Genomic DNA, 27,500 nt, shown 5'->3' with positions numbered 1-27,500 from the left:
AAAAGTTGATTTATTTCAGTAATTATATTCAGAACGTGAAACTTACATATTATATGAATTCATTACACACATAGTGATATATTTGAAATGTTTATTTCTTTAAATGTTGATGTTTAGTACTGACAATGACTGAAAATCCCAAATTCTGTATCTCAGAAAATTACAATATTAGTTACGACTAGTACCAAAAATTATTTTTTAGAAATGTGGGCCAACTGAAAAGTATGACCATGGAAAGTTTCAGCATGTACGGCAATCAATACTTAGTTGCAGCTCCTTTTGGCTGAATTGCTGCAGCAATACAGCGTGGTATAAAGTCGACCGGTCTGTTGCACTCCTCTAGTGTTATGAGAGCCCAGCTTGCTTTAATAGTGGCCTTCAGCTCTTCAGCATTGTTGGGTCTGGCATCTGGCATCTTCCGCTTCACAATACCACATAGCTTTTCTATGGGGTTAAGGTCAGGTGAGTTTGCAGGCCAATCAAGAACAGGGATACCATGGTCCTTAAACCAGGTACTGGTAGATTTGGCACTGTGTGCAGGTGCCAAGTGGAAAATGAAATCTTCACCTCCATAAAATTGGTCTGCGGCAGGCAGCATAAAGTGTTCTAAAACTTCCTGGTAGACTGCTGCATTGACCCTAGACCTCAGGAAACACAGTGGACCAACACCAGCAGATGACATGGCACCTCAGACCATTACCCATTGTGGAAATTTGACACTGGACTTCAGGCAACGTGGATTCTGCGCCTCTCCTGTCTTCCTCCAGACTCTGGGACCTTGATTTCCAAAGGAGATACAAAATGTACTTTCATCTGAAAACATAACTTTGGACCACTCAGCAGCAGTCCAGTCCTTTTTGACGCTTTTGACGTTGTCTCTTATTCAAGAGTGGCTTTACACAAGGAATGCGACAGCTGAAGCCCATATCTTGCATACGTCTGTGCGTGGTGGTTCTTGAAGCACTGACTCCAGCTGCAGTCCACTCTTTGTGGATCTCCCCCACATTTTTGAATCGGTTTTGTTTGACAATCCTCTCCAGGGCGCGGTTATCCCTCTTGCTTGTACACTTTTTTTCTACCACATCTTTGTCTTCCCTTGGCCTCTCTATTAATGTGCTTGGACACAGAGCTCTGGGAACATCCAACCTCTTTGGCAATGACCTTTTGTGTCTTGCCTTCCTTCTTTAAAGTATCAATGGTCATCTTTTGGACAGTTGTCAAGTCAGCAGTCTTCCCCATGATTGTGTGTCATACAGAATCAAAACGAGAGACCATTTAAAGGCTTTTCCAGGTGTTTTGAGTTAGTTAGCTAATTAGAGTGTGGCACCAGGTGTCTTCAATATCTGACCTTTTCACCATATTCTAATTTTCTGAGATGTTGAATTTAGGGTTTTCATTGGTTGTCAGCTATAATCATCTCCTTTTTGGCAAAAAAACACTTGAAATGTATCAGTCTGTTTGGAATGAATGTGTACATTCTAAAGGTTTGACTTTCTAAATGGAATTAATGAAATAAATCAATTTTTTCATGGCATTCTAATAATATGACCAGCACCCGTACATTAGAAGTACATTTTATTATTTACATCAGGTTGTGGGATGTGAATGGAGGAGGGTATTAGTAAAGTGTTGAAGTTGCCTGCAGGTGTTGTTTTAGAGCGGTTTTGAAGGAGGATAGAGGCGATTTATTTCCAAAATTTTCTCACCAAAAACTGCCGGTCGACATGTGGTCGGGATCCATGTTCGCTTGGCCGCTCTGATCCATCGTAAAGCTTCACCTCCGGGAATTTTAAACAAGGAATCACCGTGTGTTTGTGTGGCTAAAGGCTAAAAGCTTCCCACCTCCACCTTTCTACTTTGACTTCTCCATTATTAATTGAACAGATTGCAAAAGATTCAGCAACACAGATGTCCAGAATACTGTGTAATTATGCGATTAAAGCAGACTACTAATAGCTTGGATCGGGCTGGAAAATAATGTCCGCTACAACCCGAGACGTCAAACGCACGCGTCATCTTCCGAGTCATCATACCGCGACGTTTTCAACACGACACTTGGCGGGAAATTTAAAATTGCATTTCAGTAAACTAAAAAGTCCGTATTGGCATGTGTTGCAATGTTAATATTTCATCATTGATATATAACAGGGGTAGGGAACCTATGGTTCTAGAGCCAGATGTGGCTCTTTTGATGACTGCATCTGGCTCTCAGATAAATCTTAGCTGACATTGCTTAACACAATAATTATGAATAATTCCGCTGGAATTCACAGTGCTAAAGATAATGTTCAAAATATCAAACATTCTCATGCATTAAAATCCATCCATCCGTTTTCTACCGCACCTGTTCAAGAAGTCGCATTAATGGTAAGAAGTACTTTATGTCACGATGGGGGGGGGGGGGGTCGTTCTCCCAGGAAGGCAGACGGACTACTCAGGACATGGCATTTAGGTAAAAACATGATTTAATTTTAACTAAAAAAAGATACAAACAAAAATCGCTCACAGCGGAGGCACAACCTGGGCTAAGAAGAAAGCTAATGCCTAAACAGACTAAGAACATTAATTTAAACAAAACTTACTTGTTATGGCATGAAACAAGTCAGCACAGGGCGACTGACTGGCAAAGACGAGCTTAAATGCTGCCTCTGATTAGTGCTCGGGAAGCAGGTGAGCAGGCATTTTGTCCACCAGAGACAGGTGGACAAAATGAGTAACCAAGGAAACCAGACAAGGGAGTGGAAAAAAAACAGGAACTTAAAAGAGTCCAAAGGACAAACAGCACATGGCCAAACAAAAACATGATCAACAGACATGACATTTTATTTATTATTGGTTAGCTTCAGAATAACAATGTCATGAAAAAGAGTAAGAGACTTATTATACTCTAAAAATGTTGGTCTTACTTAAAAATGCACGCATTTAGTTGTATTCAGTGTTAAAAAATATGATATGGCTCTCACGGAAATACATTTTGAAATATTTGGCTTTCATGGCTCCTCTAGTAGTGGCTTTTATTAGGCCTTTAACGCTAACTTGACACTAGACATGTCCGAAAATGGCTTTTTTGCCGATATTCCGATATCGTCCAACTCTTAATTACTGATACCGATATATACAGTGGTGGAATGAACACATTATAATTTTGTTGTGATTCCCCGCTGGATGCATTAAACAATGTAACAAGGTTTTCAAAAAAAAAATCAACTCAAGTTATGGAAAAAAATGCCAACATGGCCCTGCCATATTTATTATTGAAGTCACAAAGTGCATGATTTTTTTCTAACAGCGCCCCCCGCGATCCCAAAACGGAATAAGCGGTAGAAAATGGATGGATGGATGGATGCCTCAAAGCAGCAGCTTGGAATTTGGGACATGGTCTCCCTGAGATAATCCAGATTAACTGATTGATTGAGACTTTTATTAGTAGATTGCACAGTACATATTCCATACAATTCATTCATTGAGCTTCTTCTGCTTATTCGAGATCGGGTCACGGGGGCAGCAGCCTAAGCAGGGAAGCCCAGACTTCCCTCTCCCCAGCCACTTTGTAGAGCTCTTCCCGGGGGATCCCGAGGCGTTCCCAGGCCAGCCGGGAGACATAGTCTTCCCAACATGTCCTGGGTCTTCCCCGTGGCCTCCAACCGGTCGGACGTGCCTGAAACACCTCCCTAGGGAGGCGTTCGGGTGGCATCCTGACCAGATGCCCGAACCACCTCATCTGGCTCCTCTCCATGTGGAGGAGCAGCGGCTTTACTTTTGAGTTCCTTCCGGATGGCAGAGCTTCTCACCCTATCTCTAAGGGAGAGGCGGAGGAAACTCATTTGGGCCGCTTGTACCCGTGATCTTGTCTTTTCGGTCATAACCCAAAACTCATGACCACAGGTGAGGATGGGAACTTAAATCAGCCGGGAAATTGAGAGCATTGGGTATGGTTGCAAAGCTGAAACTTAAAGGAATTGACGTAAGGGCACCACCAGGAGTGGAGCCTGCGGCTTAATTTGAGTCAACAAGGGGAACCTTACCTGGCCCGGACACAGATTGATGGCCATAGGTGAGGATAGGGATGTAGATCTTGTCCTTTCGGTCATAACCCAAAGCTCATGACCATAGGTGAGGATGAGAATGGAGATCGACCGGTAAATTGAGAGCTTTGCCTTCCGGCTCAGCTTCTTCTTCACCACTACGGATCGATTCAGCGTCCGCATTACTGAAGACGCCGCACCGATCCGCCTCACGATCCACTCTTCCCTCACTCATGAACAAGACTCCGAGGTACTTGAACTCCTCCACTTGGGCCAAGATCTCCTCCCCCAACCCGGAAATAGCAGTCCACCCTTTTCCGGGCGAGAACCATGGATTTGGACTCGGAGCTGCTGATTGTCATCCCAGTCGCTTCACACTCAGCTGCGAACCGATCTGGTGAGAGCTGCAGATCCTGGCCAGATGAAGCCATCAGGACCACTTCATCTGCAAAAAGCAGAGACCTAATCCTGCGGTCACCAAACCGGAACCCCTCAACGCCTTGTTTGCACCTACAAATTCTGTCCATAAAAGTTATGAACAGAATCGGTGACAAAGGACAGCCTTGGCGGAGTCCAACCCTCACTGGAAACGTGTCCGACTTACTGCCGTATTCCGGATTCAGGACGAACAGTGTGGTTCTCGCCCTGGTCGTGGAACTGTGGACCAGCTCTATACTCTCGGCAGGGTCCTTGAGGGTGCATGGGAGTTTGCCCAACCAGTCTACAAGTCTGTGGACTTGGAGAAGGCATTTGACCGTGTCCCTCGGGAAGTCCTGTGGGGAGTGCTCAGAGAGTATGGGGTATCGGACTGTCTTATTGTAGTGGTCTGCTCCCTGTATGATCAGTGTCAGACCTTGGTCCGCATTGCCGGCAGTAAGTCGAACACATTTCCAGTGAGGGTTGGACTCCGCCAAGGCTGTCCTTTGTCACCCATTCTGTTCATAACTTTTATGGAGAGAATTTCTCGGTGCAGTCAAGGCGTTGAGGGGATCCGGTTTGGTGGCTGCAGGATTAGGTCTCTGCTTTTTGCAGATGATATGGTTCGGATGGCTTCATCTGGCTAGGATCTTCAGCTCTCACTGGTCGTGAAACCGTGGACCAGCTCTATACTCTCGGCAGGGTCCTTGAGGGTGCATGGGAGTTTGCCCAACAAGTCTACAAGTCTGTGGACTTGGAGAAGGCATTCGACCGTGTCCCTCGGGAAGTCCTGTGGGGAGTGCTCAGAGAGTATGGGGTATCGGACTGTCTTATTGTGGTGGTCCGCTCCCTGTACGATCAGTGTCAGAGCTTGGTCCGCATAACCGGCAGTAAGTCGGAGACGTTTCCAGTGAGGTTTGGACTCCGCCAAGGCTGCCCTTTGTCACCCATTCTGTTCATAACTTTTATGGACAGAATTCCTTGGTGCAGTCAAGGCGTTGAGGGGTTCCGGTTTGGTGGCTGCAGGATTAGGTCTCTGCTTTTTGCAGAGGATATGGTTCTGATGGCTTTATCTGGCTAGGATCTTCAGCTCTCACTGGCCGTGAAACCGTGGACCAGCTGTATACTCTCGGCAGGGTCCTTTAGGGTGCATGGGAGTTTGCCCAACCAGTCTACAAGGCTGTGGACTTGGAGAAGGCATTTGACCGTGTCCCTCGGGAAGTCCTGTGGGGAGTGCTCAGAGAGTAGGGGGTATCGGACTGTCTTATTGTGGTGGTCCGCTCCCTGTACGATCAGTGTCAGACCTTGGTACGCATAACCGGCAGTAAGTCGGAGACGTTTCCAGTGAGGGTTGGACTCCGCCAGGGCTGCCCTTTGTCACCCGTTCTGTTCAGAACTTTTATGGACAGAATTTCTAGGCGCAGTCAAGGCGTTGAGGGGTTCCGGTTTGGTGGCTGCAGGATTAGGTCTCTGCTTTTCGTAGATGATATGGTTTTGATGGCTTCATCTGGCTAGGATCTTCAGCTCTCACTGGTCGTGAAACCGTGGACCAGCTGTATACTCTCGGCAGGGTCCTTGAGGGTGCATGGGAGTTTGCCCAACCAGTCTACAAGTCTGTGGACTTGGAGAAGGCATTTGACCGTGTCCCTCGGGAAGTCCTGTGGGGAGTGCTCAGAGAGTATTGGGTATCGGACTGTTTTGTTGGGGTGGTCTACTCCCTGTACGATCAGTGTCAGACCTTGGTCCGCATTGCCGGTAGTAAGTCGGACACGTTTCCAGTGAGGGTTGGACTCCGCCAAGGCTGTCCTTTGTCACCCGTTCTGTTCAGAACTTTTATGGACAGAATTTCTAGGCGCAGTCAAGGCGTTGAGGGGTTCCAGTTTGGTGGCTGCAGGATTAGGTCTCTGCTTTTTGCAGATGATATGGTTCTGATGGCTTTATCTGGCTAGGATCTTCAGCTCTCACTGGTCGTGAAACCGTGGACCAGCTGTATACTCTCGGCAGGGTCCTTGAGGGTGCATGGGAGTTTGCCCAACCAGTCTACAAGTCTGTGGACTTGGAGAAGGCATTTGACCGTGTCCCTTGGGAAGTCCTGTGGCGAGTGCTCAGAGAGTATTGGGTATCGGACTGTTTTGTTGGGGTGGTCTGCTCCCTGTACGATCAGTGTCAGACCTTGGTACGCATAACCGGTAGTAAGTCGGACACGTTTCCAGTGAGGGTTGGACTTCGCCAGGGCTGCCCTTTGTCACCCGTTCTGTTCAGAACTTTTATGGACAGAATTTCTAGGCGCAGTCAAGGCGTTGAGGGGTTCCGGTTTGGTGGCTGCAGGATTAGGTCTCTGCTTTTTGCAGATGATATGGTTCGGATGGCTTCATCTGGCTAGGATCTTCAGCTCTCACTGGTCGTGAAACCGTGGACCAGCTGTATACTCTCGGCAGGGTCCTTGAGGGTGCATGGGAGTTTGCCCAACCAGTCTACAAGTCTGTGGACTTGGAGAAGGCATTTGACCGTGTCCCTTGGGAAGTCCTGTGGCGAGTGCTCAGAGAGTATTGGGTATCGGACTGTTTTGTTGGGGTGGTCTGCTCCCTGTATGATCAGTGTCAGACCTTGGTCCGCATTGCCGGTAGTAAGTCGGACACGTTTCCAGTGAGGGTTGGACTCCGCCAGGGCTACCCTTTGTCACCCATTCTGTTCATAACTTTTATGGACAGAATTTATAGGCGCAGTCAAGGCGTTGAGGGGTTCCGGTTTGGTGGCTGCAGGATTAGGTCTCTGCTTTTTGCAGATGATATGGTTCTGATGGCTTCATCTGGCTAGGATCTTCAGCTCTCACTGGATCGGTTTGCAGCCGAGTGTGAAGCGACCGGAATGAGAATCAGCACCTCCAAGTCCGAGTCCATGGTTCTCGCCCGGAAAAGGGTGGAGTGCCATCTCCGGGTTGGGGAGGAGACCCTCCCCCAAGTGGAGGACTTCAAGTACCAAGGAGTCTTGTTCACGAGTGAGGGAGGAGTGGATGGTGAGATCGGTGCGGCGTCTTCAGTAATGCGGGCGCTGTATTGATCCGTTGTGGTGAAGAAGGAGCTGAGCCGGAAGGCATAGCTCTCAATTTACCGGTCGATCTACGTTCCCATCCTCACCTGTGGTCATGGGCTTTGGGTTACGACTGAAAGGAAAAGATCACGGTTACAAGCGGCCCAAATAAGTCTAGTCCGCCAGGGGGCGGGGCTCTCCCTTAGGGTGAAAAGCTCTGTCATCCGGAAGGAACTCAAAGTAAAGCCACTGCTGTTCCACATGGAGAGGAGCCAGATGAGGTGGTTCGGGCATCTGGTCAGGATGCCACCCGAGCGCCTCCCGAGGGAGGTGTTTCGGGCACGTCTGACCTTGTAGACCCAGGACACGTTGGGAAGACTATGTCTCCCGGCTGGTCTGGGAATGCCTCGGGATCCCCCGGGACGAGCCGGACCAAGTGGCTGGGGAGAGGAAAGTCTGGGCTTCCCTGCTTAGGCTGCTGCCCCCGCGACCCGACCTCTGCTAAGCGGAAGAAGATGGATATATATAAATAAAGAGATGCGATTTTAATGGATGTGTGTGTTGCAAAGCTGGCCAGCATCCTCCCTGCTGCTGTCATGATAATACGTGTGTATTTAGTCATTAACGGCTGTGTGTTTTGGCAACAGGCCACCTCAGTAATTTGAGCGTCTTTAGAGTCTGGCATCTGTCCGTGCTGGCGAGCGACTATCGGCACAAAGTGTCCCATTAGCCCGCAGTCGCTGCCTAATCTCGGCTTAATCACTTTGTGGCCTCCCGGCCTGGATGAGAGAGGAAACGTCACTCCTGCCACACACTGTCGGCACAATGACTCTGCGCTTCCTTGGCGGCTCCCAAAAAAAAAAAAAGGGCTCCCAAACAGGAAGTGACTTGGAGAGCAAGTGTCACATTCATGGCCGCAGGAGCATTTTCACTTTCACTATTCATTTCTTTTGGCACGAGTGCACTCTCAACAACTTCCTACAGTTCTTGGTTCCGGGTCTCTTGCAGATCTGATCAAGGCTGTTGGAGACCATCTAGAACTGCAGTCATCGATTATTCGGATAAAACACAAATTATTGTCATGACTTTAAGGTTTTACTACTTAGGTATAAAATACTACACGGTCTAGCTCAGTCCTATCTTGCCGATTGTATTGTACCATATGTCCAGGCAAGAAAGCCGCGTTCGAATAACTCCGACTTATTAGTGATTCCCAGAGCCCAAAAAAGTCTGTGGGCTATAAAACGTTTTCTATTGGGACTCCAGTCCTCTGGAATGCCCTCCCGGTAACAGTTAGAGATGATGGGATGGTTTCCTGCTGGCTCCACTGTGAACGGGACTCTCGCTGCTGTGTTGGATCCGCTTTGGACTGGACTCTCGCGACTGTGTTGGATCCATTATGGATTGAACTTTCACAGTATCATGTTAGACCCGCTCGACATCCATTGCTTTCCTCCTCTCCAAGGTTCTCATAGTCATCATTGTCACCGATGTCCCACTGGGTGTGAGTTTTCCTTGCCCTTATGTGGGCCTACCGAGGATGTCGTAGTGGTTTGTGCAGCCCTTTGAGACACTAGTGATTTAGGGCTATATAAGTAAACATTGATTGATTGATTGATACCTTAGTAGAAGCATTTAAGTCCCATCTTAAAACTTATTTGTATACTCTAGCCTTTAAATAGACTCCCTTTTTAGACCAGTTGATCTGCCGCTTCTTTTCTGCTCTGCTTCCCTCTCCCTTGTGGAAAGTGAGTGCACCGGTTCGGTGGCCATGGATGAAGTGCTGGCTGTCCAGAGTCCTGTGCATTGGTTGGGGACATCTTTGCGCTGCTGACATGTCTCCGCTCGGGATGGTCTCCTGCTGACCCCACTATGGACTGGACTCTTATTATTATGTTAGATCCACTATGGACCAGACTCACACTATAATGTTAGATCCACTATGGACTGGACTCTCACTATTATGTTAGATTCACTATGGACCGGACTCTCACTATAATGTTTGATCCACTGTGGACTGGACTCTCACTATTATGTTAAATCCACTATGGACTGGACTCTCACTATTATGTTAGATCCACTATGGACCGGACTCACACTATAATGTTAGATCCACTATGGACTGGACTCTCACTATTATGTTAAATCCACTATGGACCGGACTCTCACATTATTATGTTAGATCTACTACAGACTGGACTCCCACTATTATGTTAGATCCATTGTGGACCGGACTCACACTATAATGTTAGATCCACTATGGACCGGACTCACACTATTATGTTAGATCCACTATGGACTGGACTCTCACACTATTATGTTAGATCTACTACAGACTGGACTCCCACTATTATGTTAGATCCATTGTGGAATGGACTCTCACTATTATGTTGGATCCGCTATGGACTGGACTCTCCCTATTATGTTAAATCCACTATGGACTGGACTATCACTATTATTTTAAATCCACTATGGACTGGACTCTCACTATTATGTTAGATCCACTATGGACCGGACTCACACTATAATGTTAGATCCACTATGGACTGGACTCTCACACTATCATGCTAGATCCACTACGGACTGGACTCTCACTATTATGTTAGATCCACTACAGAATGGACTATCACTCTATCATGTTAGATCCACAATGGACTGGACTCTCACCATTATGTTGAATCCACTATGGACTGGACTCTCACTATTATGTTAGATCCACTACGGACTGGACTCTCACTATTATGTTAGATCCACTACGGACTGGACTCTCACTATTATGTTAGATCCACTATGGACTGGACTCTCACTATTATGTTAGATCCACTACGGACTGGACTCTCACTATTATGTTAGATCCACTACAGAATGGACTCTCACTATTATGTTAGATCCACTACAGACTGGACTATCACACTATCATGTTAGATCCACTATGGACTGGACTCTCACTATTATGTTAGATCCACTATGGTCTGGACTTTCACTATATTCTGCTAGACCCACTCGACGTCCATTGCACCGGCCTCCCTATAGGTGGCTGCCACATCTGCGGTCCTCTCCAAGGTTTCTCATTGTCATCCCACTAGGTTGAGTTTTTCCTTGCCCTGATGTCGTTGTGGCTTGTGCAGCCCTTTGAGACACTGGTGATTTAGGGCTATATAAATATACATTGATTGATTGACTTTGTTACTAATTGTCCTGCTTTAGTATCCCGGTGCTCGTGTTTTGTCAGTATTTCCTGTTTGGTCTCTTCGTGCGCCTTTAAATTTCAGTTTTTTGTCCTGCCAGAGTCACACCTGTTCCACGTTGTTAATTTGTTCTATTGAGTTCCACCTTGTTCCCTCCTTCAGTGCTTCTTTGTTATCTTCCAACTGCCAAAGTCTTCTGTCGCATTCCAGGTTCCTGCCAGACCTGTGTTGTTACTTTTCAGTAAGTTTAGTTAGTTTATTCTTTCTTTCGCTCAGCAATCAACAAATCAAACAGTTTTAAATTGATTCATAAATTGAAAATGTTGCAGACCGAAAGGGTTTAAGGCTGAAGTTGAAGACTTATAGCGCCCTAAACCTATAAACAATGTCAAATACAAGATGAGCGTCCTAAAAATATGACATTTCCTTTGCACAATTTATCATAAATACACTTTGTACACAACATAAATACTGTTCAATTATATACACATTAAAGACATGTGAAATACTTTGTACCACTTATATATAAACAATTATACTTCCATTATTATTTATATCGCACATTTAGTTGGTAATTTAACAATTTTCAACTAATATTTGCACTCCGCCTACCTTCCCTGCACCCTGGGATTACCACAATTTATGGTCTGAAACAGACATATAAACACATTTTAAAAATAACATCAAACAAAAGATGAAAAGTGGTGAACTGTAACGAGAAAATGTTGCAACTAATACAACTAAAATTGGCCACGGGGACAGTTTTTTTTTACTTAAGAACCGTCCATCCATCTATCCATTTTTTACTGCTTGTCCTTCCTGGCTTTCAGGTACTATTTAATCTCACTAAAACACTAGCAACACAATAAGCGATTATCAAGCTCCACTAAGACGTCACTTTGGTCACTTGATTGACATCAACAACACCCGAGGGTCTCGTGAGATGAATCTTGCCACTGCCGGATCATTATTAAGAAAAAACGACCGACAGGAAGGCGGGAAAACACTTTTTATTTCCACAGACTCTCGTGCCGTACGTGTCAAAACTAAAGACCGACTGCACAGTTCCCGTCTTCACAATAAAAGCCCTGCTTCATCCTGCCTGCGCTAACAAAATAAGAGCCTCAGAAAGCTATCAAGCTGGAATGGAATAGAATGGAGGTTTTTAGTCATTATATTTGCAAATGACGAGATTAAGGACTCCAACTTAAGGTGCGATAGTGGAAACAAGTATGGGATAAAAATAAATTACACAAGAAGTAATAAAGACTGAAGTAAACGGACTACTATCTAATAAAAATGATAAGCAATCCTGTAAAATATACAAAATACTGGACAATATATAGAACAAGACAAGTATCAGAGTACTAAATAACAATCAGTGTCGGATGTATTGCACTCGAAGGGTAATATTTCGCAGTAGGGTATATAGATATGAATGAATGAATGAATGGTTTATTTTGCAAACAAAACAAGAGAATGACATAAAATACAAAAGAAATATATAAACACATTATTTTTACACCTACATTGAAAACATTACATGTGACTAATCTTTTGTAGATGTCAAGATTGGCTCAAAAGGGAGTGGGAAGAAGTAAACTTATTAGGTCTCACCCCTATACATATACAATATATATTTACAATATATAATACAATAATATAATGTATGGGGGTGAATTATTTTTTTATTTTTGCCTCTTTGAGCTGTAATTTGACCCCCTTAAAATGCTTCAAAGTGTAAGTTAAAGCTCTACTATGCAAAGCGAAAACCATTTATCAACAACATCCAGAAACGCTGATCTGTAATTTGACGCCCTTAACATGCTTCAAAACTCACCAAATTTTACACACACATCAGGACTGGCGAAAATTGCCATCTAATAAAAAACCAAACCCCAAAAGTCAAAATTGCGCTCCAGCGCCCCCTAGGAAAAAACCCTGACAAAACTGCTCGTAACTTCTGTTAGGAATGTCGTAGAGACATGAAACAAAGACCTGTAGGTCTGACTTAGACCAGGGCTTGGCAACGGCCAAAGGCGGACCCGACCAACGCTGCTTTTTTTTTTAGAAGTTTGAGTTCAAGCTATGGAGTTTGCCGCAATGTACTTCTTGCAAAGTGTACACAAAAGGAGTATGAAAGCTGGACAAATAAGATGGCAATACCAGTTTCATGTGGTATTGGACAAAACGGAGGACTTTTTTTTCCTCCTCCATTTGGAAAAAAATGCGGACGTTATCATCACTACTGTCGGATTCCGACCAATGCAAGTCATCACAAAGCATACCAACTTATATTGTTGTCTTCATGAAAGAAAAAAATGTAACATGCTTGTATTTAGGGCTGGTCGATATATCGATATACTGGATACATCGCGGGTTTGTCTCTGTGCGATATAGAAATTGGAGTATAACTTCTCACACAGTTGCTTTTAGCTGCGGGCATTAAACAAATTGTCTCTGCTTCTCACAGAGACATAAAACAAGTGCACCTTCTTACATACGTCACAAAAAATATACGCCCTCACGGAGCAGAGAGGTAGCGGCATGGGTAACGTTAGCTGTGGTGCTAGCGGAGCCGTGCGAGTGGTAATACGAGAGAAAGAAGGTGCGAATCTGGTGACAAATGAAGGAATGATTAATTCCTAAGGAAACAGCGGCGGTGGTTTGGCTTCAAGCGGGAATATGTCGAACAGACAACCGTAATTTGCGGCAAAAGCGTTGCTACAAAAAGTAGCATTACAGCTAATATGGAGCATCATTTGAAAAGTCACCTGCTAGAGAACGAAGAGTGCTTACTCCGCATGTCAACATCTCCGTTCGGTGCCACAGGCCCACACCATCAAAATGCCGAGGCAAACATTTCCAGATCAACACCGTATGAAAAAAAAATAGTCAACAACAAAAGGAGATAATGTCCGCAGGAACCTACCACATAGCGAGGGACTAGGGCTGGGCAACGATTAAAAAATTTAATTGACGTTAATCGCACTATTTCTCAGATTAATCGCGATTAACTGCATTGTATACGCAAAGCCCAATAATGAATTCAAAAGTAGTGTGTAGTGCACCTTTATTGGAATATTCTCCCACATGAACAAAAGCGCCAAAACATTTGTTGTGCAAACACAATTTAAATCAGTCCTTGTTAAACAGTAGCAGTTAAATAGCATATTTGATGAAAATCAACTCAAAAAATGTCAATACAAACATTTAAGCTTATTGCCACTGCCAGGGTATTTAAGTTATCCTGTTTGTTATGGAAAATAAATATAATCTACATACAAATCTCTGAGCCACAATCATAACATCTGAACAGGCAATTTCTGAGGTAACAGCAGAAACATTTTTTTTTATCAGGGATCTTATGTTTAAAAAACTTATATTATAGCTAGTGGGCTGTTTTAGGGAATTTTTGATCAAATTATCCGTAGTAGCAATATTAATAATGTTGTGTTTATTCTGCGTAGTGCACTTAAAATAATTATGACCATATCTAGGAATTGATATGATGGGAATTTTCCGATTGTTTGCTTGGTGCTTTGATAAACTGAACGCATCATATACATGGTACTATATTGTGATGTTATGAGCCAGGGAATAAAAGAACTACCCTACCCAGCATGCAACAGGAGTGACGAGCATGCGCGGTAGCCCGGTATAGGTTGTGTCGCCATGACGGCATCTTGTATGTTGTGATATGCACGCTCTGAAAGCAAACGTTAAGAACTCAGCCAACACTCCTGGTCTGCATTATTCATAAATAGACAGACAACACATATACTCCGCTGCTTCACAGGCCGCTGGATGTAGCCGGCAAAGTATTCCCATGCTAGCTAGCCGGTCTAGCAAGCACGCCTCATTCAGTCCAAAACGGCCCGATCTATCCACATCCAGAATTGTCTGGCGGTCGTAAGTGATCCCGGAGTGACCACGCTGTAAGCCAGCCAGGAAATCTGCAGAATTGTCCGGTATTTTTGCCAAATGTTCCATCTTTACCAAGAGCCCCTCGACGCCGAAGCCCGTCCGGGCGACGCCATCTTGTTAAGAAAAGGCGTTAACAAAATAAAAGCATGTAAACGACATACGCAAATGTGCGATAAAATAATTGTCGGCGTTAATAGATTGATGAGTTAACGCGTAATTAACGCATTAATTTGCCCACCCCTACGAAGGACATATACTATTTTGATTTCCTATTATGCAGCTCATTTTTATTTGATACTTATTGAAATATCTTGTGTGACATCATGCACAAAAGTGCACTTTAATAGAGTGTTGTTTTGATATGTCGTCTTAGTGACATCATGCACAAAAGTGCACTTTAATAGAGTGTTGTTTTGATATGTCGTCTTAGTGACATCATGCACAAAAGTGCACTTATAGCTTGTTTTAAAATGTCTCTGACAATCCTGCACTTTCTGTTTTGGAAATGACATGAATGTTTAATTGTTTAATTAATACAGTTTTGGTAAATTGACTTAAGTGTGATTTCCCTCTCTGCATGAAAGTTTAAAAGTAGCATATATTAATGCAGTATCCAATCCACTTTATTTATATAGCACATTTAAACAACAATGTTTCCAAAGTGCTGCACAGCCATGTTAAAAACAATTGTAAAAAAAATAATATATATATATATATATATATATATGTTATGCTCCACCAATGACTGAATAAAAACAAAAAATAAATAAATATAAAACCAATAAAAACAATGTAAAAACAAATATGATTAAAAACTATTTTAAAGGGTAAAATCAATTAAAACAGTAAAATAGAAATCAAAGTGTATAAAAAACACAGTATGAAGAAGAATGTTTTAATGTAGACACATAGAATCATCATACTGCTGTGATTATATGTGTCAAGTGTTCATTCAAGGCTAAGGCAAAATATCCAGATAAGGGGTCAGCAACCTTTTTGAAAGCAAGAGCTACTTCTTGGGTACTGATTAATGCGAAGGGCCACCAGTTTGATACACACTTAAATAAATTGCCAGAAATAGCCAATTTGCTCAATTTACTCTTAATAAATAAATCTATATACTTAAAAAATGGGTATTCCTGTCTGTCATTCCGTCATACATCTTTTTTCCTTTTACGGAAGGTTTTTGTGTAGAATAAAACACTTAATTGTATGGTTTAAAAGAGGAGAAAAAACGAATAAAATGAAAATTACATTTTGAAACATAATTTATCTTCAATTTGGACTCTTTAAAATTCAAAATTCAACCTAAAAATATGAAGAGAAAAACTATCTAATTTGAATATTTTTGAAAAAATTAAAAAAATAATTTATGGAACATCATTAGTAATTTTTTCTTATTAAGATTAATTTTAGAATTTTGATGACATGTTTTAAATAGGTTAAAATCCAATCTGCACTTTGTTAGAATATATAACTACTTCCCACTTCTTACTTCTTCCCACTCCCTTTTGAGCCAATCTTGACATCTACAAAAGATTAGTCACATTTAATGTTTTCAATGTAGGTGTAAAAATAATGTATTTATATATTTCTTTTGTATTTAATGTCATACTCTTGTTTTGTTTGCATGACTCAAAATAAACCATTCATTCATTCATATAACAAATTGGACCAAGCTGTATTTCTAACAAAGACAAATCATTACTTCTTCTCAATTTTCCAGAACAAAAATGTTAAAAAAGAAATTCCACTGACTTGTAAATAAGATTTAAATTTGATTCTGCAGATTTTCTATTTGCCAGAATATTTTTTTTGAATTTTAATCATAATAAGTTTGAAGAAATATTTCACAAATATTCTTCGTCGAAAAAACAGAAGCTAAAATGAAGAATTAAATTAAAATGTATTTATTATTCTTTACAATAATAAAAAAAAATACTTGAACATTGATTTAAATTGTCATGAAAGAAGAGGAAGGAATTTAAAAGGTAAAAATCCTAAAATCATTTTTAAGGTTGTATTTTTTCGCTAAAATTGTCTTTCTGAGAGTTATAAGAAGCAAAGTAAAAAAATAAATGAATTTATTTAAACGAGTGAAGACACAGTCTTTAAAATATTTTTGGGGATTTTCAAATTCTATTTGAGTTTTGTCTCTCTTAGAATCAAAAATGTCCAGCAAAGCGAGACCAGCTTGCTAGTAAATAAATACAATTTTAAAAAATAGAAGCAGCTCACTGGTAAGTGCTGCTATTTGAGCTATTTTTAGAACAGGCCAGCGGGTGAGTCATCTGGTCCTTACGGGCGACCTGGTGCCCGCGGGCACCGCGTTGGTGACCCCTGATGTATCGTGTCATGGCCTAAAAATTGTGAAGTGAAGTGAAATGAATTATATTTATATAGCGCTTTTTCTCTAGTGACTCAAAGCGCTGTACATAGTGAAACCCAATATCTAAGTTACATTCAAACCAATGTGGGTGGCACTGGGAGCAGGTGGGTAAAGTGTCTTGCCCAAGGACACAACGGCAGTGACTAGGATGGCAGAAGCGGGAATCGAACCCTCAAGTTGCTGGCACGGCCACTCTACCAACCGGGCTAAACCGCCCCAAAAGTTGGGGTCCCTGATCCGTCTCTCCATCAGTTTGGCTGTCTTTGACCTGGAAAATGTTGAAGACCCTTGCTTTCGAGCCTTTTATTTGCATGTTTTGTGCTCCTTTATCAATTTTTTTTGTTTGTTTTTGCCAGTGTTGTTGTGTTTCATATCGAGATATTAAAAAAAAAAAAGGCCATATCGCTCAGCCCTACTTGTATTATCATTAAACGCTTTTAACTTGTTAAGCTCTCTTTCATAAATAAATCAATATAAATGATTTATATGAACGACCCCCTGTAAAAAGTAGCTGGCCTGCCTAAAAAGGTGTGGCCACCCCTGGTTTACGCTGAAACAAAACAAATTAAAGCTGCAAGCAGCGTTGGTCGGGTCCGCCTTTGGCTGCTGCCCCCGAGACCCACGGCCGGATAAGTGGTAGAAGACGCCTTGGTGCCACTATTTAATGCATTGTGAAAGTAATGCAGTTGTTGTACTGAAGTGAAAATATCAAGCTTCCTGTTGATTTTTGCTCAAGTATGTTAATTATTAAAATGTAGGTCTAAATGAGACCTACATAGTGGTTTTTGTTTCATGTCTCTCTGACATTCCTACCGGAAGTCACAAGCAGTTTTGTCTGTGTTTTCTTCCTAGGAGCAGTTTGTCTGTGTTGTATTCCTAGGGGGCGCTAGAGCACAATTTTGAGTTTTAGGGTTTGGTTTTTTTATTAGCTCGCAATTGTTGCCAGTCCTGATGTGTGTGTCAAGTTTGGTGAGTTTTGAAGCATTTTAAAGGGGTCCAATTACAGCTGAAAGAGGAAAAAATTTATGTTTTTAGGAAACTTTGCGCAGGGGTACTTTGAAGGCACGTAAAATCCAAACCAGAGCAGTAATCAAAACTTTGTTGGACAGTTTTAATCAAAAGGGTTCAATCTCTCGCAGAGCAATCTCTCTCCTCTGCGAGTTTGGAGCCGAAACGACAAACGCACTCGGAGGAGTTTTCGTTTGAGGAAAGGTGACGGGTTTTCACAAAACTTTTATTTTGAAGGGGTAATTGCCAACTTCCTGTTGATTTTTTCTGCAGGCTGTCAATTATTAAAATGTAGGTCTAAGTGAGACCTACATAGAAGTTCTTGTTTCATGTCTTTCCGGCATTCCTACTGGAAGTTACAAGCAATTTTGTGTGTGTTTTCTTCCTAGGAGCAGTTTTTTCTGTGTTTTATTAAAAAATTGTGCTAGAGCGCATTTTTTGATTTTGGGATTTTTTTTTTTCATTAGATCGCAATTTATGCCAGTCCTGATGTGTGTGCCAAGTTTGGTGAGTTTTGAAGCATTTTAAGGGGGTCAAATTACAGCTCAAAAAGGCAAAAATAGCATTTTTGGCGAAAATTTCGCTTTGAATGGGTTTTTGCTAAATTTTTGTTGATTTTTGCCCTAGAAAGTACGATTATGAAATCTAGGTCTAAGTCAGCCCTATATAGAGGTTTTCGTTTCATGTCTCTACGACATTCCTAACGGAAGTTACAAGCAGTTTGGGTTTTTTTTTCCTAGCGCGCAATTTTGATTTTTCTGGTTTGGCTGCCTAATAATTTGAGAAGGCATGCCAGACCGATGTGTGTGTCAAATTTGGTGAGTTTTGGAGCATTTTAAGGGGGTCAAATTACAGCTCAAAGAGGCAAAAATAACATTTTTGGCGAAAATTTCGCTTTGAATGGGTTTTTGCAAAATTTGTGTTGATTTTTGCCCTAGAAGGTACAATTATGAAATCTAGGTCTAAGTCAGCCCTATATAGAGGTTTTCGTTTCATGTCTCTACGACATTCCTAACGGAAGTTACAAGCAGTCTGTTTTTTTTTTTTTCCTAGGGGCGCTAGCGCGCAATTTTGATTTTTCTGGTTTGGCTGCCTAATAAGTTGGGAAGGCATGCCAGACCGATGTGTGTGTCAAATTTGGTGAGTTTTGAAGCATGTTAAGGGGGTTAAATTACAGCGCATAGGTGCGGAATAAAGAAAGAAAGAAAGAAAGAATAATAATAAAACACAGCAGTTTCAATAGGGTCCTTGGCCCTTTGCAAAGGACTCCTGTGGAGTCCTTTGCAAAGGGCCTGGCGGACCCTAATAAAGACCACAGGTAAGCGCAATAAGTCAACATTCAGAAGCGGGAAAAACTCTGCCTTGGCTGTGGGCGAAAAGAAAAAAATATAAAAAAATTGAAGCATCAGAGAGTCTGCGTTGTTTATTAAATCACTCCATCCAGCTCAGGGGGGTAAATAGAGCAAATCCAAAAATCCTTAAAAAGTGCTTAAAGCCTGAGAGGAATAAATGGAAATACTGATGGTGCTCCCACTATGGCAGACGCGTGTGTATAATCTCCCCCGTGTGCTCCGTAAAGTAAATATCTGCGGAGGCCAGGCATCACTTTAAGACAAATCAGGACTTGACGCGCTCAAACAGAAAAGCAATCAAATCCTGAAAGTGATTCTCGCCTAATGACTACGATAATCTCCACTCGAGCTGCGCCGTAATTGCTCCTGTTAATCGTGCATTAATTTGTTGACGGCATTCTTTGGGACGACTTGCCAGCGTCTTGGAATGGAGGACGGCGGAAGCGGAGCGAGGCCGGATTAAAGTTTGTTGCAGCTGCTGATGTAAGACGGTCAGCAGAGAGTATCAACACATTCTTCATCCTGTACTCGGGCAAATAGCACGTGAAAGAAATACATCTGCTGCAGTATTGCATGTGAATACTGAGAGATGATGTCTGGATGAGTAACAAACTCAACCACACCTTTTCTGCACGCCAGCAACTTTTCAATTGACCAAGTGGAGGTCATCCACAGTACATATACACACACACATATATATATTTACATACATACTCACATATACAAACCCTGTTTCCATATGAGTTGGGAAATTGTGTTCGATGTAAATATAAACGGAATATAATTTGCAAATCCTTTTCAACCCATATTCAGTTGAATGCACTACAAAGACAACATATTTGATGTTCAAACTCATAAACTTGATTTTTTTTTCTGCAAATAATAATTAACTTCGAAATTCATGGCTGTTAACACATGCAAAGTAGTTGGGAAAGGGCATGTTCACCACTGTGTTACATCACCTTTTCTTTTAACAACACTCAATAAACATTTAGGGAACTGAGGAAACTAATTGTTGAAGCTTTGAAAGTGGAATTCTTTCCCATTCTTGTTTTATGTAGAGCTTCAGTCCTTCAACAGTCCGGGGTCTCCGCTGTCGTATTTTACGCTTCATAATGCACCACACATTTTCCATGGGAGACAGGTCTGGACTGCAGGCGGGCCAGGAAAGTACCCGCACACTTTTTTTTAATGAAGCCACGCTGTTGTAACACGTGCTGAATGTGGATTGGCACTGTCTTGCTGAAATAAGCAGGGGCGTCCATGAAAAAGACGGCGCTTAGATGGCAGCATATGTTGTCCCAAAACCTGTATGTGCCTTTCAGCATTAATGGTGCCTTCACAGATGTGTAAGTTACCCATGCCTTGGGCACTAATGCACCCCCATACCATCACAGATGCTGGCTTTTGAACTTTGTGTCTAACAGTCTGGATGGTTCGCGTCATCTTTGGTCCGGATGACACGATGTCAAATATTTCCAAAAACAATTTGAAATGTGGACTCGTCAGACCAAAGAACACTTTTCCACTTTGCATCAGTCCATCTTAGATGATCTCGGGCCCAGAGAAGCCGGCGGCGTTTCTGGATGTTGTTGATAAATGGCTTTGGCTTTGCATAGTAGAGCTTTAACTTGCACTTACAGATGTAGCAACAAACTTTATTCAGTGACAGTGGTTTTCTGAAGTGTTCCTGAGCCCATGTGGTGATATCCTTTAGAGATTGATGTCGGTTTTTGATACAGTGCCGTCTGAGGAATGGAAGGTCACGCTCATTCAATGTTGGTTTCCGGCCATGCCGCTTACGTGGAGTGATTTCTCCAGATTCTCTGAACCTTTTGATGATATTAGGGAGCGTAGATGTTGAAATCCCTAAATTTCTTGCAATTGCACTTTGAGAAACGTTGTTCTTAAACTGTTTGACTATTTGCTCACGCAGTTGTGGACAAAGGGGTGTACCTCGCTCCATCCTTTCTTGTGTAAGACTGAGCATTTTTTGGGAAGCTGTTTTTATACCCAATCATGGCACCCACCTGTTCTCAATTAGCCTGCACACCTGTGGAATGTTCCAAATAAGTGTTTGATGAGCAATCCTCAACTTTATCAGTATTTATTGCCACCTTTCCCAACTTCTTTGTAACGTGTTGCTGGCATCAAATTCTAAAGTTAATGATTTGCAAAAAAAAAAATGTTTATGAGTTTGAACATCAAATATGTTGTCTTTATAGCATATTCAACTGAATATGGGTTGAAAATTATTTGCTAATCATTGTATTCTGTTTATATTTACATCTAACACAATTTCCCAACTCATGTGGAAATACGACAGACGAGACCCCGGACTGTTGAACGACTGAAGTTCTACATAAAACAAGAATGGGAAAGAATTCCACTTTCAAAGCTTCAACAATTAGTTTCCTCAGTTCCCAAACGTTTATTGAGTGTTGTTAAAAGAAAAGGTGATGTAACACAGTGGTGAACATGCCCTTTCCCAACTACTTTGGCACGTGTTGCAGCCATGAAATTCTAAGTTAATTATTTGCGAAAAAAGATAAAGTTTATGAGTTTGAACATCAAATATGTTGTCTTTGTAGCATATTCAACTGAATATGGGTTGAAAAGGATTTGCAAATCATTGTATTCTGTTTATATTTACATCTAACACAATTTCCCAACTCATATGGAAACGGTTTTGTTAAGTACTTAAGGTTAAAAAAAAAAAAGGCTGCGGGTTGATGAAAACCTTTCAAATGATTTTTGTTTTTCATCCATTTTAATAAAAGAAAGCCCTTCAATCATGTTGGTTTACTTTCTGCAATTTTAAAAAAAAATAATAATGATAAAATATTGAATATATCTATCAAATGTTTTACTATAATATATATTTTTTTTCCGAATGGACATAATAAATTAAATAATAAAAAAGATTGTTTCCCCCTTTTTCTTTGATTAAATGAATACACCTGGAAGTTGTTTAAGCATAGAAATATTAGAAATTGCTTTTATTTATCGGGAAACATAACAACAATAAATATTGCCGCTAGGGATGCACCGATTAATCGGTAACCGAATATATTCGGCCGAATATGGCAAAAAAAGCCACGTTCGGCCTTCGGTGGAATGAGTTAAAAAACAAGGCCGAATAGTGGCGTGTGACGCAATTTTTTTGACGCGGTGACGCAATCAACCAACGTGCAGTGTTAAATTTAAATTGTTTTGTACATAGTTAGTTTCCTTCTTTTTATTCTGAAACTGAAGTACTGTTATTGACAAATCTGTTCTGGCCTGGGATATGTTGTGTACCTGTATAAGTGTATGAGGTTACAAGTACACACTTATTGAGATTTAGTGGGGCCTCTGTTTACATTATTAGCCTGTTGTGTAGGCTACCTGTATAAGTGTATGAGGTTACAAGCACACACTTATTGAGATTTAGTGGGGCCTCTGTTTACATTATTAGCCTGTTGTGTAGGCTACCTGTATAAGTGTATGAGGTTACAAGCACACACTTAATTGAGATTTACTTAAGCCTTTTGTTTACATTATTAGCATATCTACTGTGGCTAAGCAGACTTTTGCCAAAAGGACAATAATTCATTTGTTGTGGGTTTATCCACTTTAATGCACTTTATTTTTTTTTTGGAATGCATGTTTTGTTTGAAGGCCTAATATAAATGAAAAACTTTGTGCCTTTTTTGAAAAGCAAAGGCTACTGGAATATTAAAAAAATGTCAATAGTCAATAAAAAATTACTTTATTTGAAAAACATGTCTAAATATTTATTCCAGGCTATTTATGCAATATTAAAAAAATTATGAAAAACTGCATTCATTATTCGGTACTCGGTATTCGGCCTTCGGCCAAGCGTTTAATTTTTCTTCGGCTTCGGCCACAAATTTTCATTTCGGTGCATCCCTAATTGCCGCGCTTGCTACCGTCTGTACTTTTTTAAATTTTTTGTATTTTTTTTTGTATTGTGTGGTATCCTAAGAAGTGTTGGGAAACAAAGTTGAGGGGAAAGTCCTGGCGTGCTCCTCCTGCAGGATACTTGCTGAAAAGTGCTTAGGAGGCCAGGACGCCATGCAAGCAGTAATTAACATGCAGCACCGAGCGTGTTGGCGTCCTAAAGGGAAACGTAGGTGTATTAATTCCTTCCTCGCCTCCCAAGTTCAGAGTGAGGGAAAAAAGAAAAAGGTAGAACCCCCCACCTTTTCTCCTTTTGAAAAAGCGTGTAAAAAACAAGAAGTGTCAGATTGAGTGACGCGCTGGTGCTGCGCCTCCCCACCGAACACGCGGCAACGTGGGAAACTGACACTGTCAATTTACGGCAACAAAAGGCTTCCTCAGCAAGAACAACACATCTGGGGGCCCCTGGAGACCAAAGAGAAATCCTCCCACCCCCACCCAAGGAGAATGTAGGACATCCCCGCACCACAAATAGAAATTTTCCCTCACAATTACGGTCTTTTTGCAAAAGTTAGTTTAAGTTTCGCCAACTTCCCGCCAGTAAACGACAAACTTTTGCCACCTGAGATTGGACAAGTCTTTTGTCTTTGTACGCTCCTGACGGAAAGTTGTGTTGTTGTTTCAGGGGCCGTGTTGTGTTGTTGTGCTGTGTCCAACCTGCCTGCACCTTCTCGGAAAGTCAGGTATGTGCACTTTTCTTCCCTTTTTGATGACTTCTGCTGAATGTCAAAGCCGCACCATTCAGGTCTATGATTACCTTTGGAGGTTATTTACCGTGTCTTTATTACAAAATATTTTTTTCACACCAAATTCATCTAACTACAATTTTTTGCGTTTTAATTTTGTGAGCTGAATTTTTTTTTTTACATCTAATGCTGACAATTTAATAGAAAATAAATTCAGTGTTTTAAAACTCAGTATTTTTGCAAGACCCGTGTCACGTGACTTCAAAATTTTTACATTTTTTTGTTTTACACAATTTTTTTACACCGAAATAAATAAAACTCAGTTTTGCAAGACCCGTGTCACGTGACTTCAAACCAATTTTTTTATTAGTTTTTTTGTTTGTTTTACACACATTTTTTACACTGAAATAAATAAAACTCAGTTTTGCAAGACCCGTGTCGCGTGGCTTCAAACCAATTTTTTTATTAGTTTTTTTGTTTGTTTTACACACATTTTTTACACTAAAATAAATAAAACTCAGTTTTGCAAGACCCGTGTCGCGTGGCTTCAAACAAAATTTTTTTTTTAGTTTTTTTTGTTTGTTTTACACAATTTTTTTACACCGAAATAAATAAAACTCAGTTTTGCAAGACCCGTGTCACGTGGCTTCAAACCAATTTTTTTATTTGTTTTTTTTTGGTTTTACACAATTTTTTTACACCAAAATAAATAAAACTCAGTTTTGCAAGACCCGTGTGTCACGTGGCTTCAAACCAATTTTTTTATTTGTTTTTTTTTTGGTTTTACACAATTTTTTTACACCGAAATAAATAAAACTCAGTTTTGCAAGACCCGTGTCACGCGGTTTCAAACCAATTTTTTTTTTTTTTTTTTTTTTTTTGGTTTTACACACATTTTTTACACCGAAATAAATAAAACTCAGTTTTGCAAGACCTTTTCACGTGGATTCAAACCAATTTTTTTTTGTTTTTTTTTGGTTTTACACAATTTTTTACACTGAAATAAATACAACTCAGTTTTTCAAGACCCGTGTCACATGACTTCAAATCAATTTTTTTATTATTTTTGTTTTTGTTTTACACACTTTTTTTTTACACTGAAATAGATAAAACTCAGTTTTGCAAGACTTGTGTCACGTAACTTCAAAACATTTAAATTTTTTTGTTTTACACAATTTTTTTACACCGAAATAAATAAAACTCAGTTTTGCAAGACCCGAGTCCTGTGACTTCAAACTAATTTTTTTAATTGTTTTTGTTGTACAAACATTTTTTACACCAAAATAAATAAAACGCAGTTTTGCAAGACCCCTGTCACGTGACTTCAAACTAATTTTTTAGTTTTTTTTTTGGTTTTACACAATTTTTTACACTGAAATAAATACAACTCAGTTTTGTAAGACCCGTGCCACGTGACTTCAAACCAATATTTTTTATTAGTTTTTGTTTGCACAATTTTTTTACACTGAAATAAATACAGCTAAGTTTTGCAAGACCCATGTCATGTGACTTCAACATTTTTTAATTTTTTTGTTTTACACAAATTTTTTCACCGAAATAAATAAAACGCAGTTTTGCAAGACCCGTGTCACATGACTTAAAACAAATTTTTTTATTTGTTTTTGTATGACACAATTTTTTTACACCAAAATAAAAAAAACAACTCAATTTTGCAAGACTTGTGTCACGTTGCTTCAAACCAATTTTTCATTAGTTTTTGTTTTACACAATTTTTTTACACCGGAATAAATACGACTCAGTTTTGCAAGACCCATGTCACGTGACTTCAAAAATTTGTTATTTTTTTGTGTTACACAATTTTTTTACACTGAAATAAATAAAACTCAGTTTTGCAAGACCCGTGTCACGTGACTTCAAACCAATTTTTTTAATTTTTTTTGGTTTTACACAAATTTTTTCACCGAAATAAATAAAACGCAGTTTTGCAAGACCCGTGTCACATGACTTATAACTAATTTTTTTGTTTGTTTTTGTATGACACAATTTTTTTGCACCAAAATAAAAAAAACCTCAGTTTTGCAAGACCCGTGTCACGTGACTTCAAACCAATTTTTTTATTAGTTTTTGTTTTGCACATTTTTTTTACACTGAAATAAATACAGCTCAGTTTTGCGAGACCCATGTCATGTGACTTCAAAAATTTTTAATTTTTTTGTTTTACACACATTTTTTCACCGAAATAAATAAAACTCAGTTTTGCAAGACCCGTGTCACATGACTTAAAACTAATTTTTTTGTTTGTTTTTGTATGACACTATTTTTTTACACCAAAATACAAAAAACAACGCAGTTTTGCAAGACCTGTGTCACGTGGCTTCAAACCAATTTTTCATTAGTTTTTGTTTTTGTTTTACACAATTTTTTTACACCGGAATAGATACGACTCAGTTTTGCAAGACCCATGTCACGTGACTTCAAAATCTTTTTATTTTTTTGTGTTACACAATTTTTTTACACTGAAATAAATAAAACTCAGTTTTGCAAGACCCGTGTCACGTGACTTCAAACCAATTTTTTAAAATTTTTTTGGTTTTACACAAATTTTTTCACCGAAATAAATAAAACGCAGTTTTGCAAGACCCGTGTCACATGACTTAAAACAAATTTTTTTTGTTTGTTTTTGTATGACAATTTTTTTACACCAAAATCTAAAAAAACTCAGTTTTGCAAGACCTGTGTCACGTGACTTCAAACCAATTTTTTTATTAGTTTTTTTTTTACACTATTTTTTTTTACACTGAAATAAATAAAACTCAGTTTTGCAAGACCCATGTCACGTGACTTCAAACACATTTTTTTATTTATTTGTTTTACACAATTTTTTTTACACCGTAATAAATAAAACTCAGTTTTGCAAGACCCATGTCAGGTGACTTCAAAAAAAAATTTTTTTTTTGTTTTACACAATTTTTTTACACCGAAATAAATAAAACTCAGTTTTGCAAGACCCATGTCACGTGACTTCAAACACATTTTTTTATTTATTTGTTTTACACAATTTTTTTTACACCGTAATAAATAAAACTCAGTTTTGCAAGACCCATGTCAGGTGACTTCAAAAAAAATTTTTTTGTTTTGTTTTACACAATTTTTTTACACCGAAATAAATAAAACTCAGTTTTGCAAGACCCGTGTCACGTGACTTCAAACCAATTTTTTTTTTTTTTTTTTGTTTTACACAAATTTTTTACACCGAAATAAATAAAACGCAGTTTTGCAAAACCCGTGTCACATGACTTCAAACTAATTTTTCTGTTTGTTTTTGTATGACACAATTTTTTTTACACCAAAATTAAAAAAAACTCAATTTTGCAAGACCCGTGTCACGTGACTTCAAACCAATTTTTTTATTAGGTTTTTTTTTTACACAATTTTTTTTACACTGAAATAAATAAAACTCAGTTTTGCAAGACCCATGTCACGTGACTTCAAACACATTTTTTTATTTATTTGTTTTACACAATTTTTTTTACACCGTAATAAATAAAACTCAG

At 40.1% G+C, this 27,500-nt stretch overlaps 1 protein-coding gene across 10 annotated transcripts in view; it reads left to right on the top strand.

Moving 5' to 3' along the window:
* Positions 1 to 27,500, top strand: part of lpp (LIM domain containing preferred translocation partner in lipoma) — a 515,529-nt gene that overhangs the window by 158,503 nt on the left and 329,526 nt on the right. For 9 of the 10 annotated variants that reach the window (XR_009804541.1, XR_009804542.1, XM_061888695.1 and 6 more), the window contains one exon: positions 23,925 to 23,982. The gene's annotated coding sequence lies outside the window, so the exon portion shown is untranslated. Of the gene's footprint in view, positions 1 to 23,924; positions 23,983 to 27,500 lie in introns of those variants that run through there. The other variant, XM_061888698.1, reaches the window with a different exon arrangement.

This window comes from Nerophis ophidion, linkage group LG26 (genome assembly GCF_033978795.1).
Source record: "Nerophis ophidion isolate RoL-2023_Sa linkage group LG26, RoL_Noph_v1.0, whole genome shotgun sequence".
NCBI lineage: Eukaryota > Metazoa > Chordata > Actinopteri > Syngnathiformes > Syngnathidae > Nerophis > Nerophis ophidion.
This window is presented reverse-complemented; position numbering and strand designations above follow the sequence as displayed.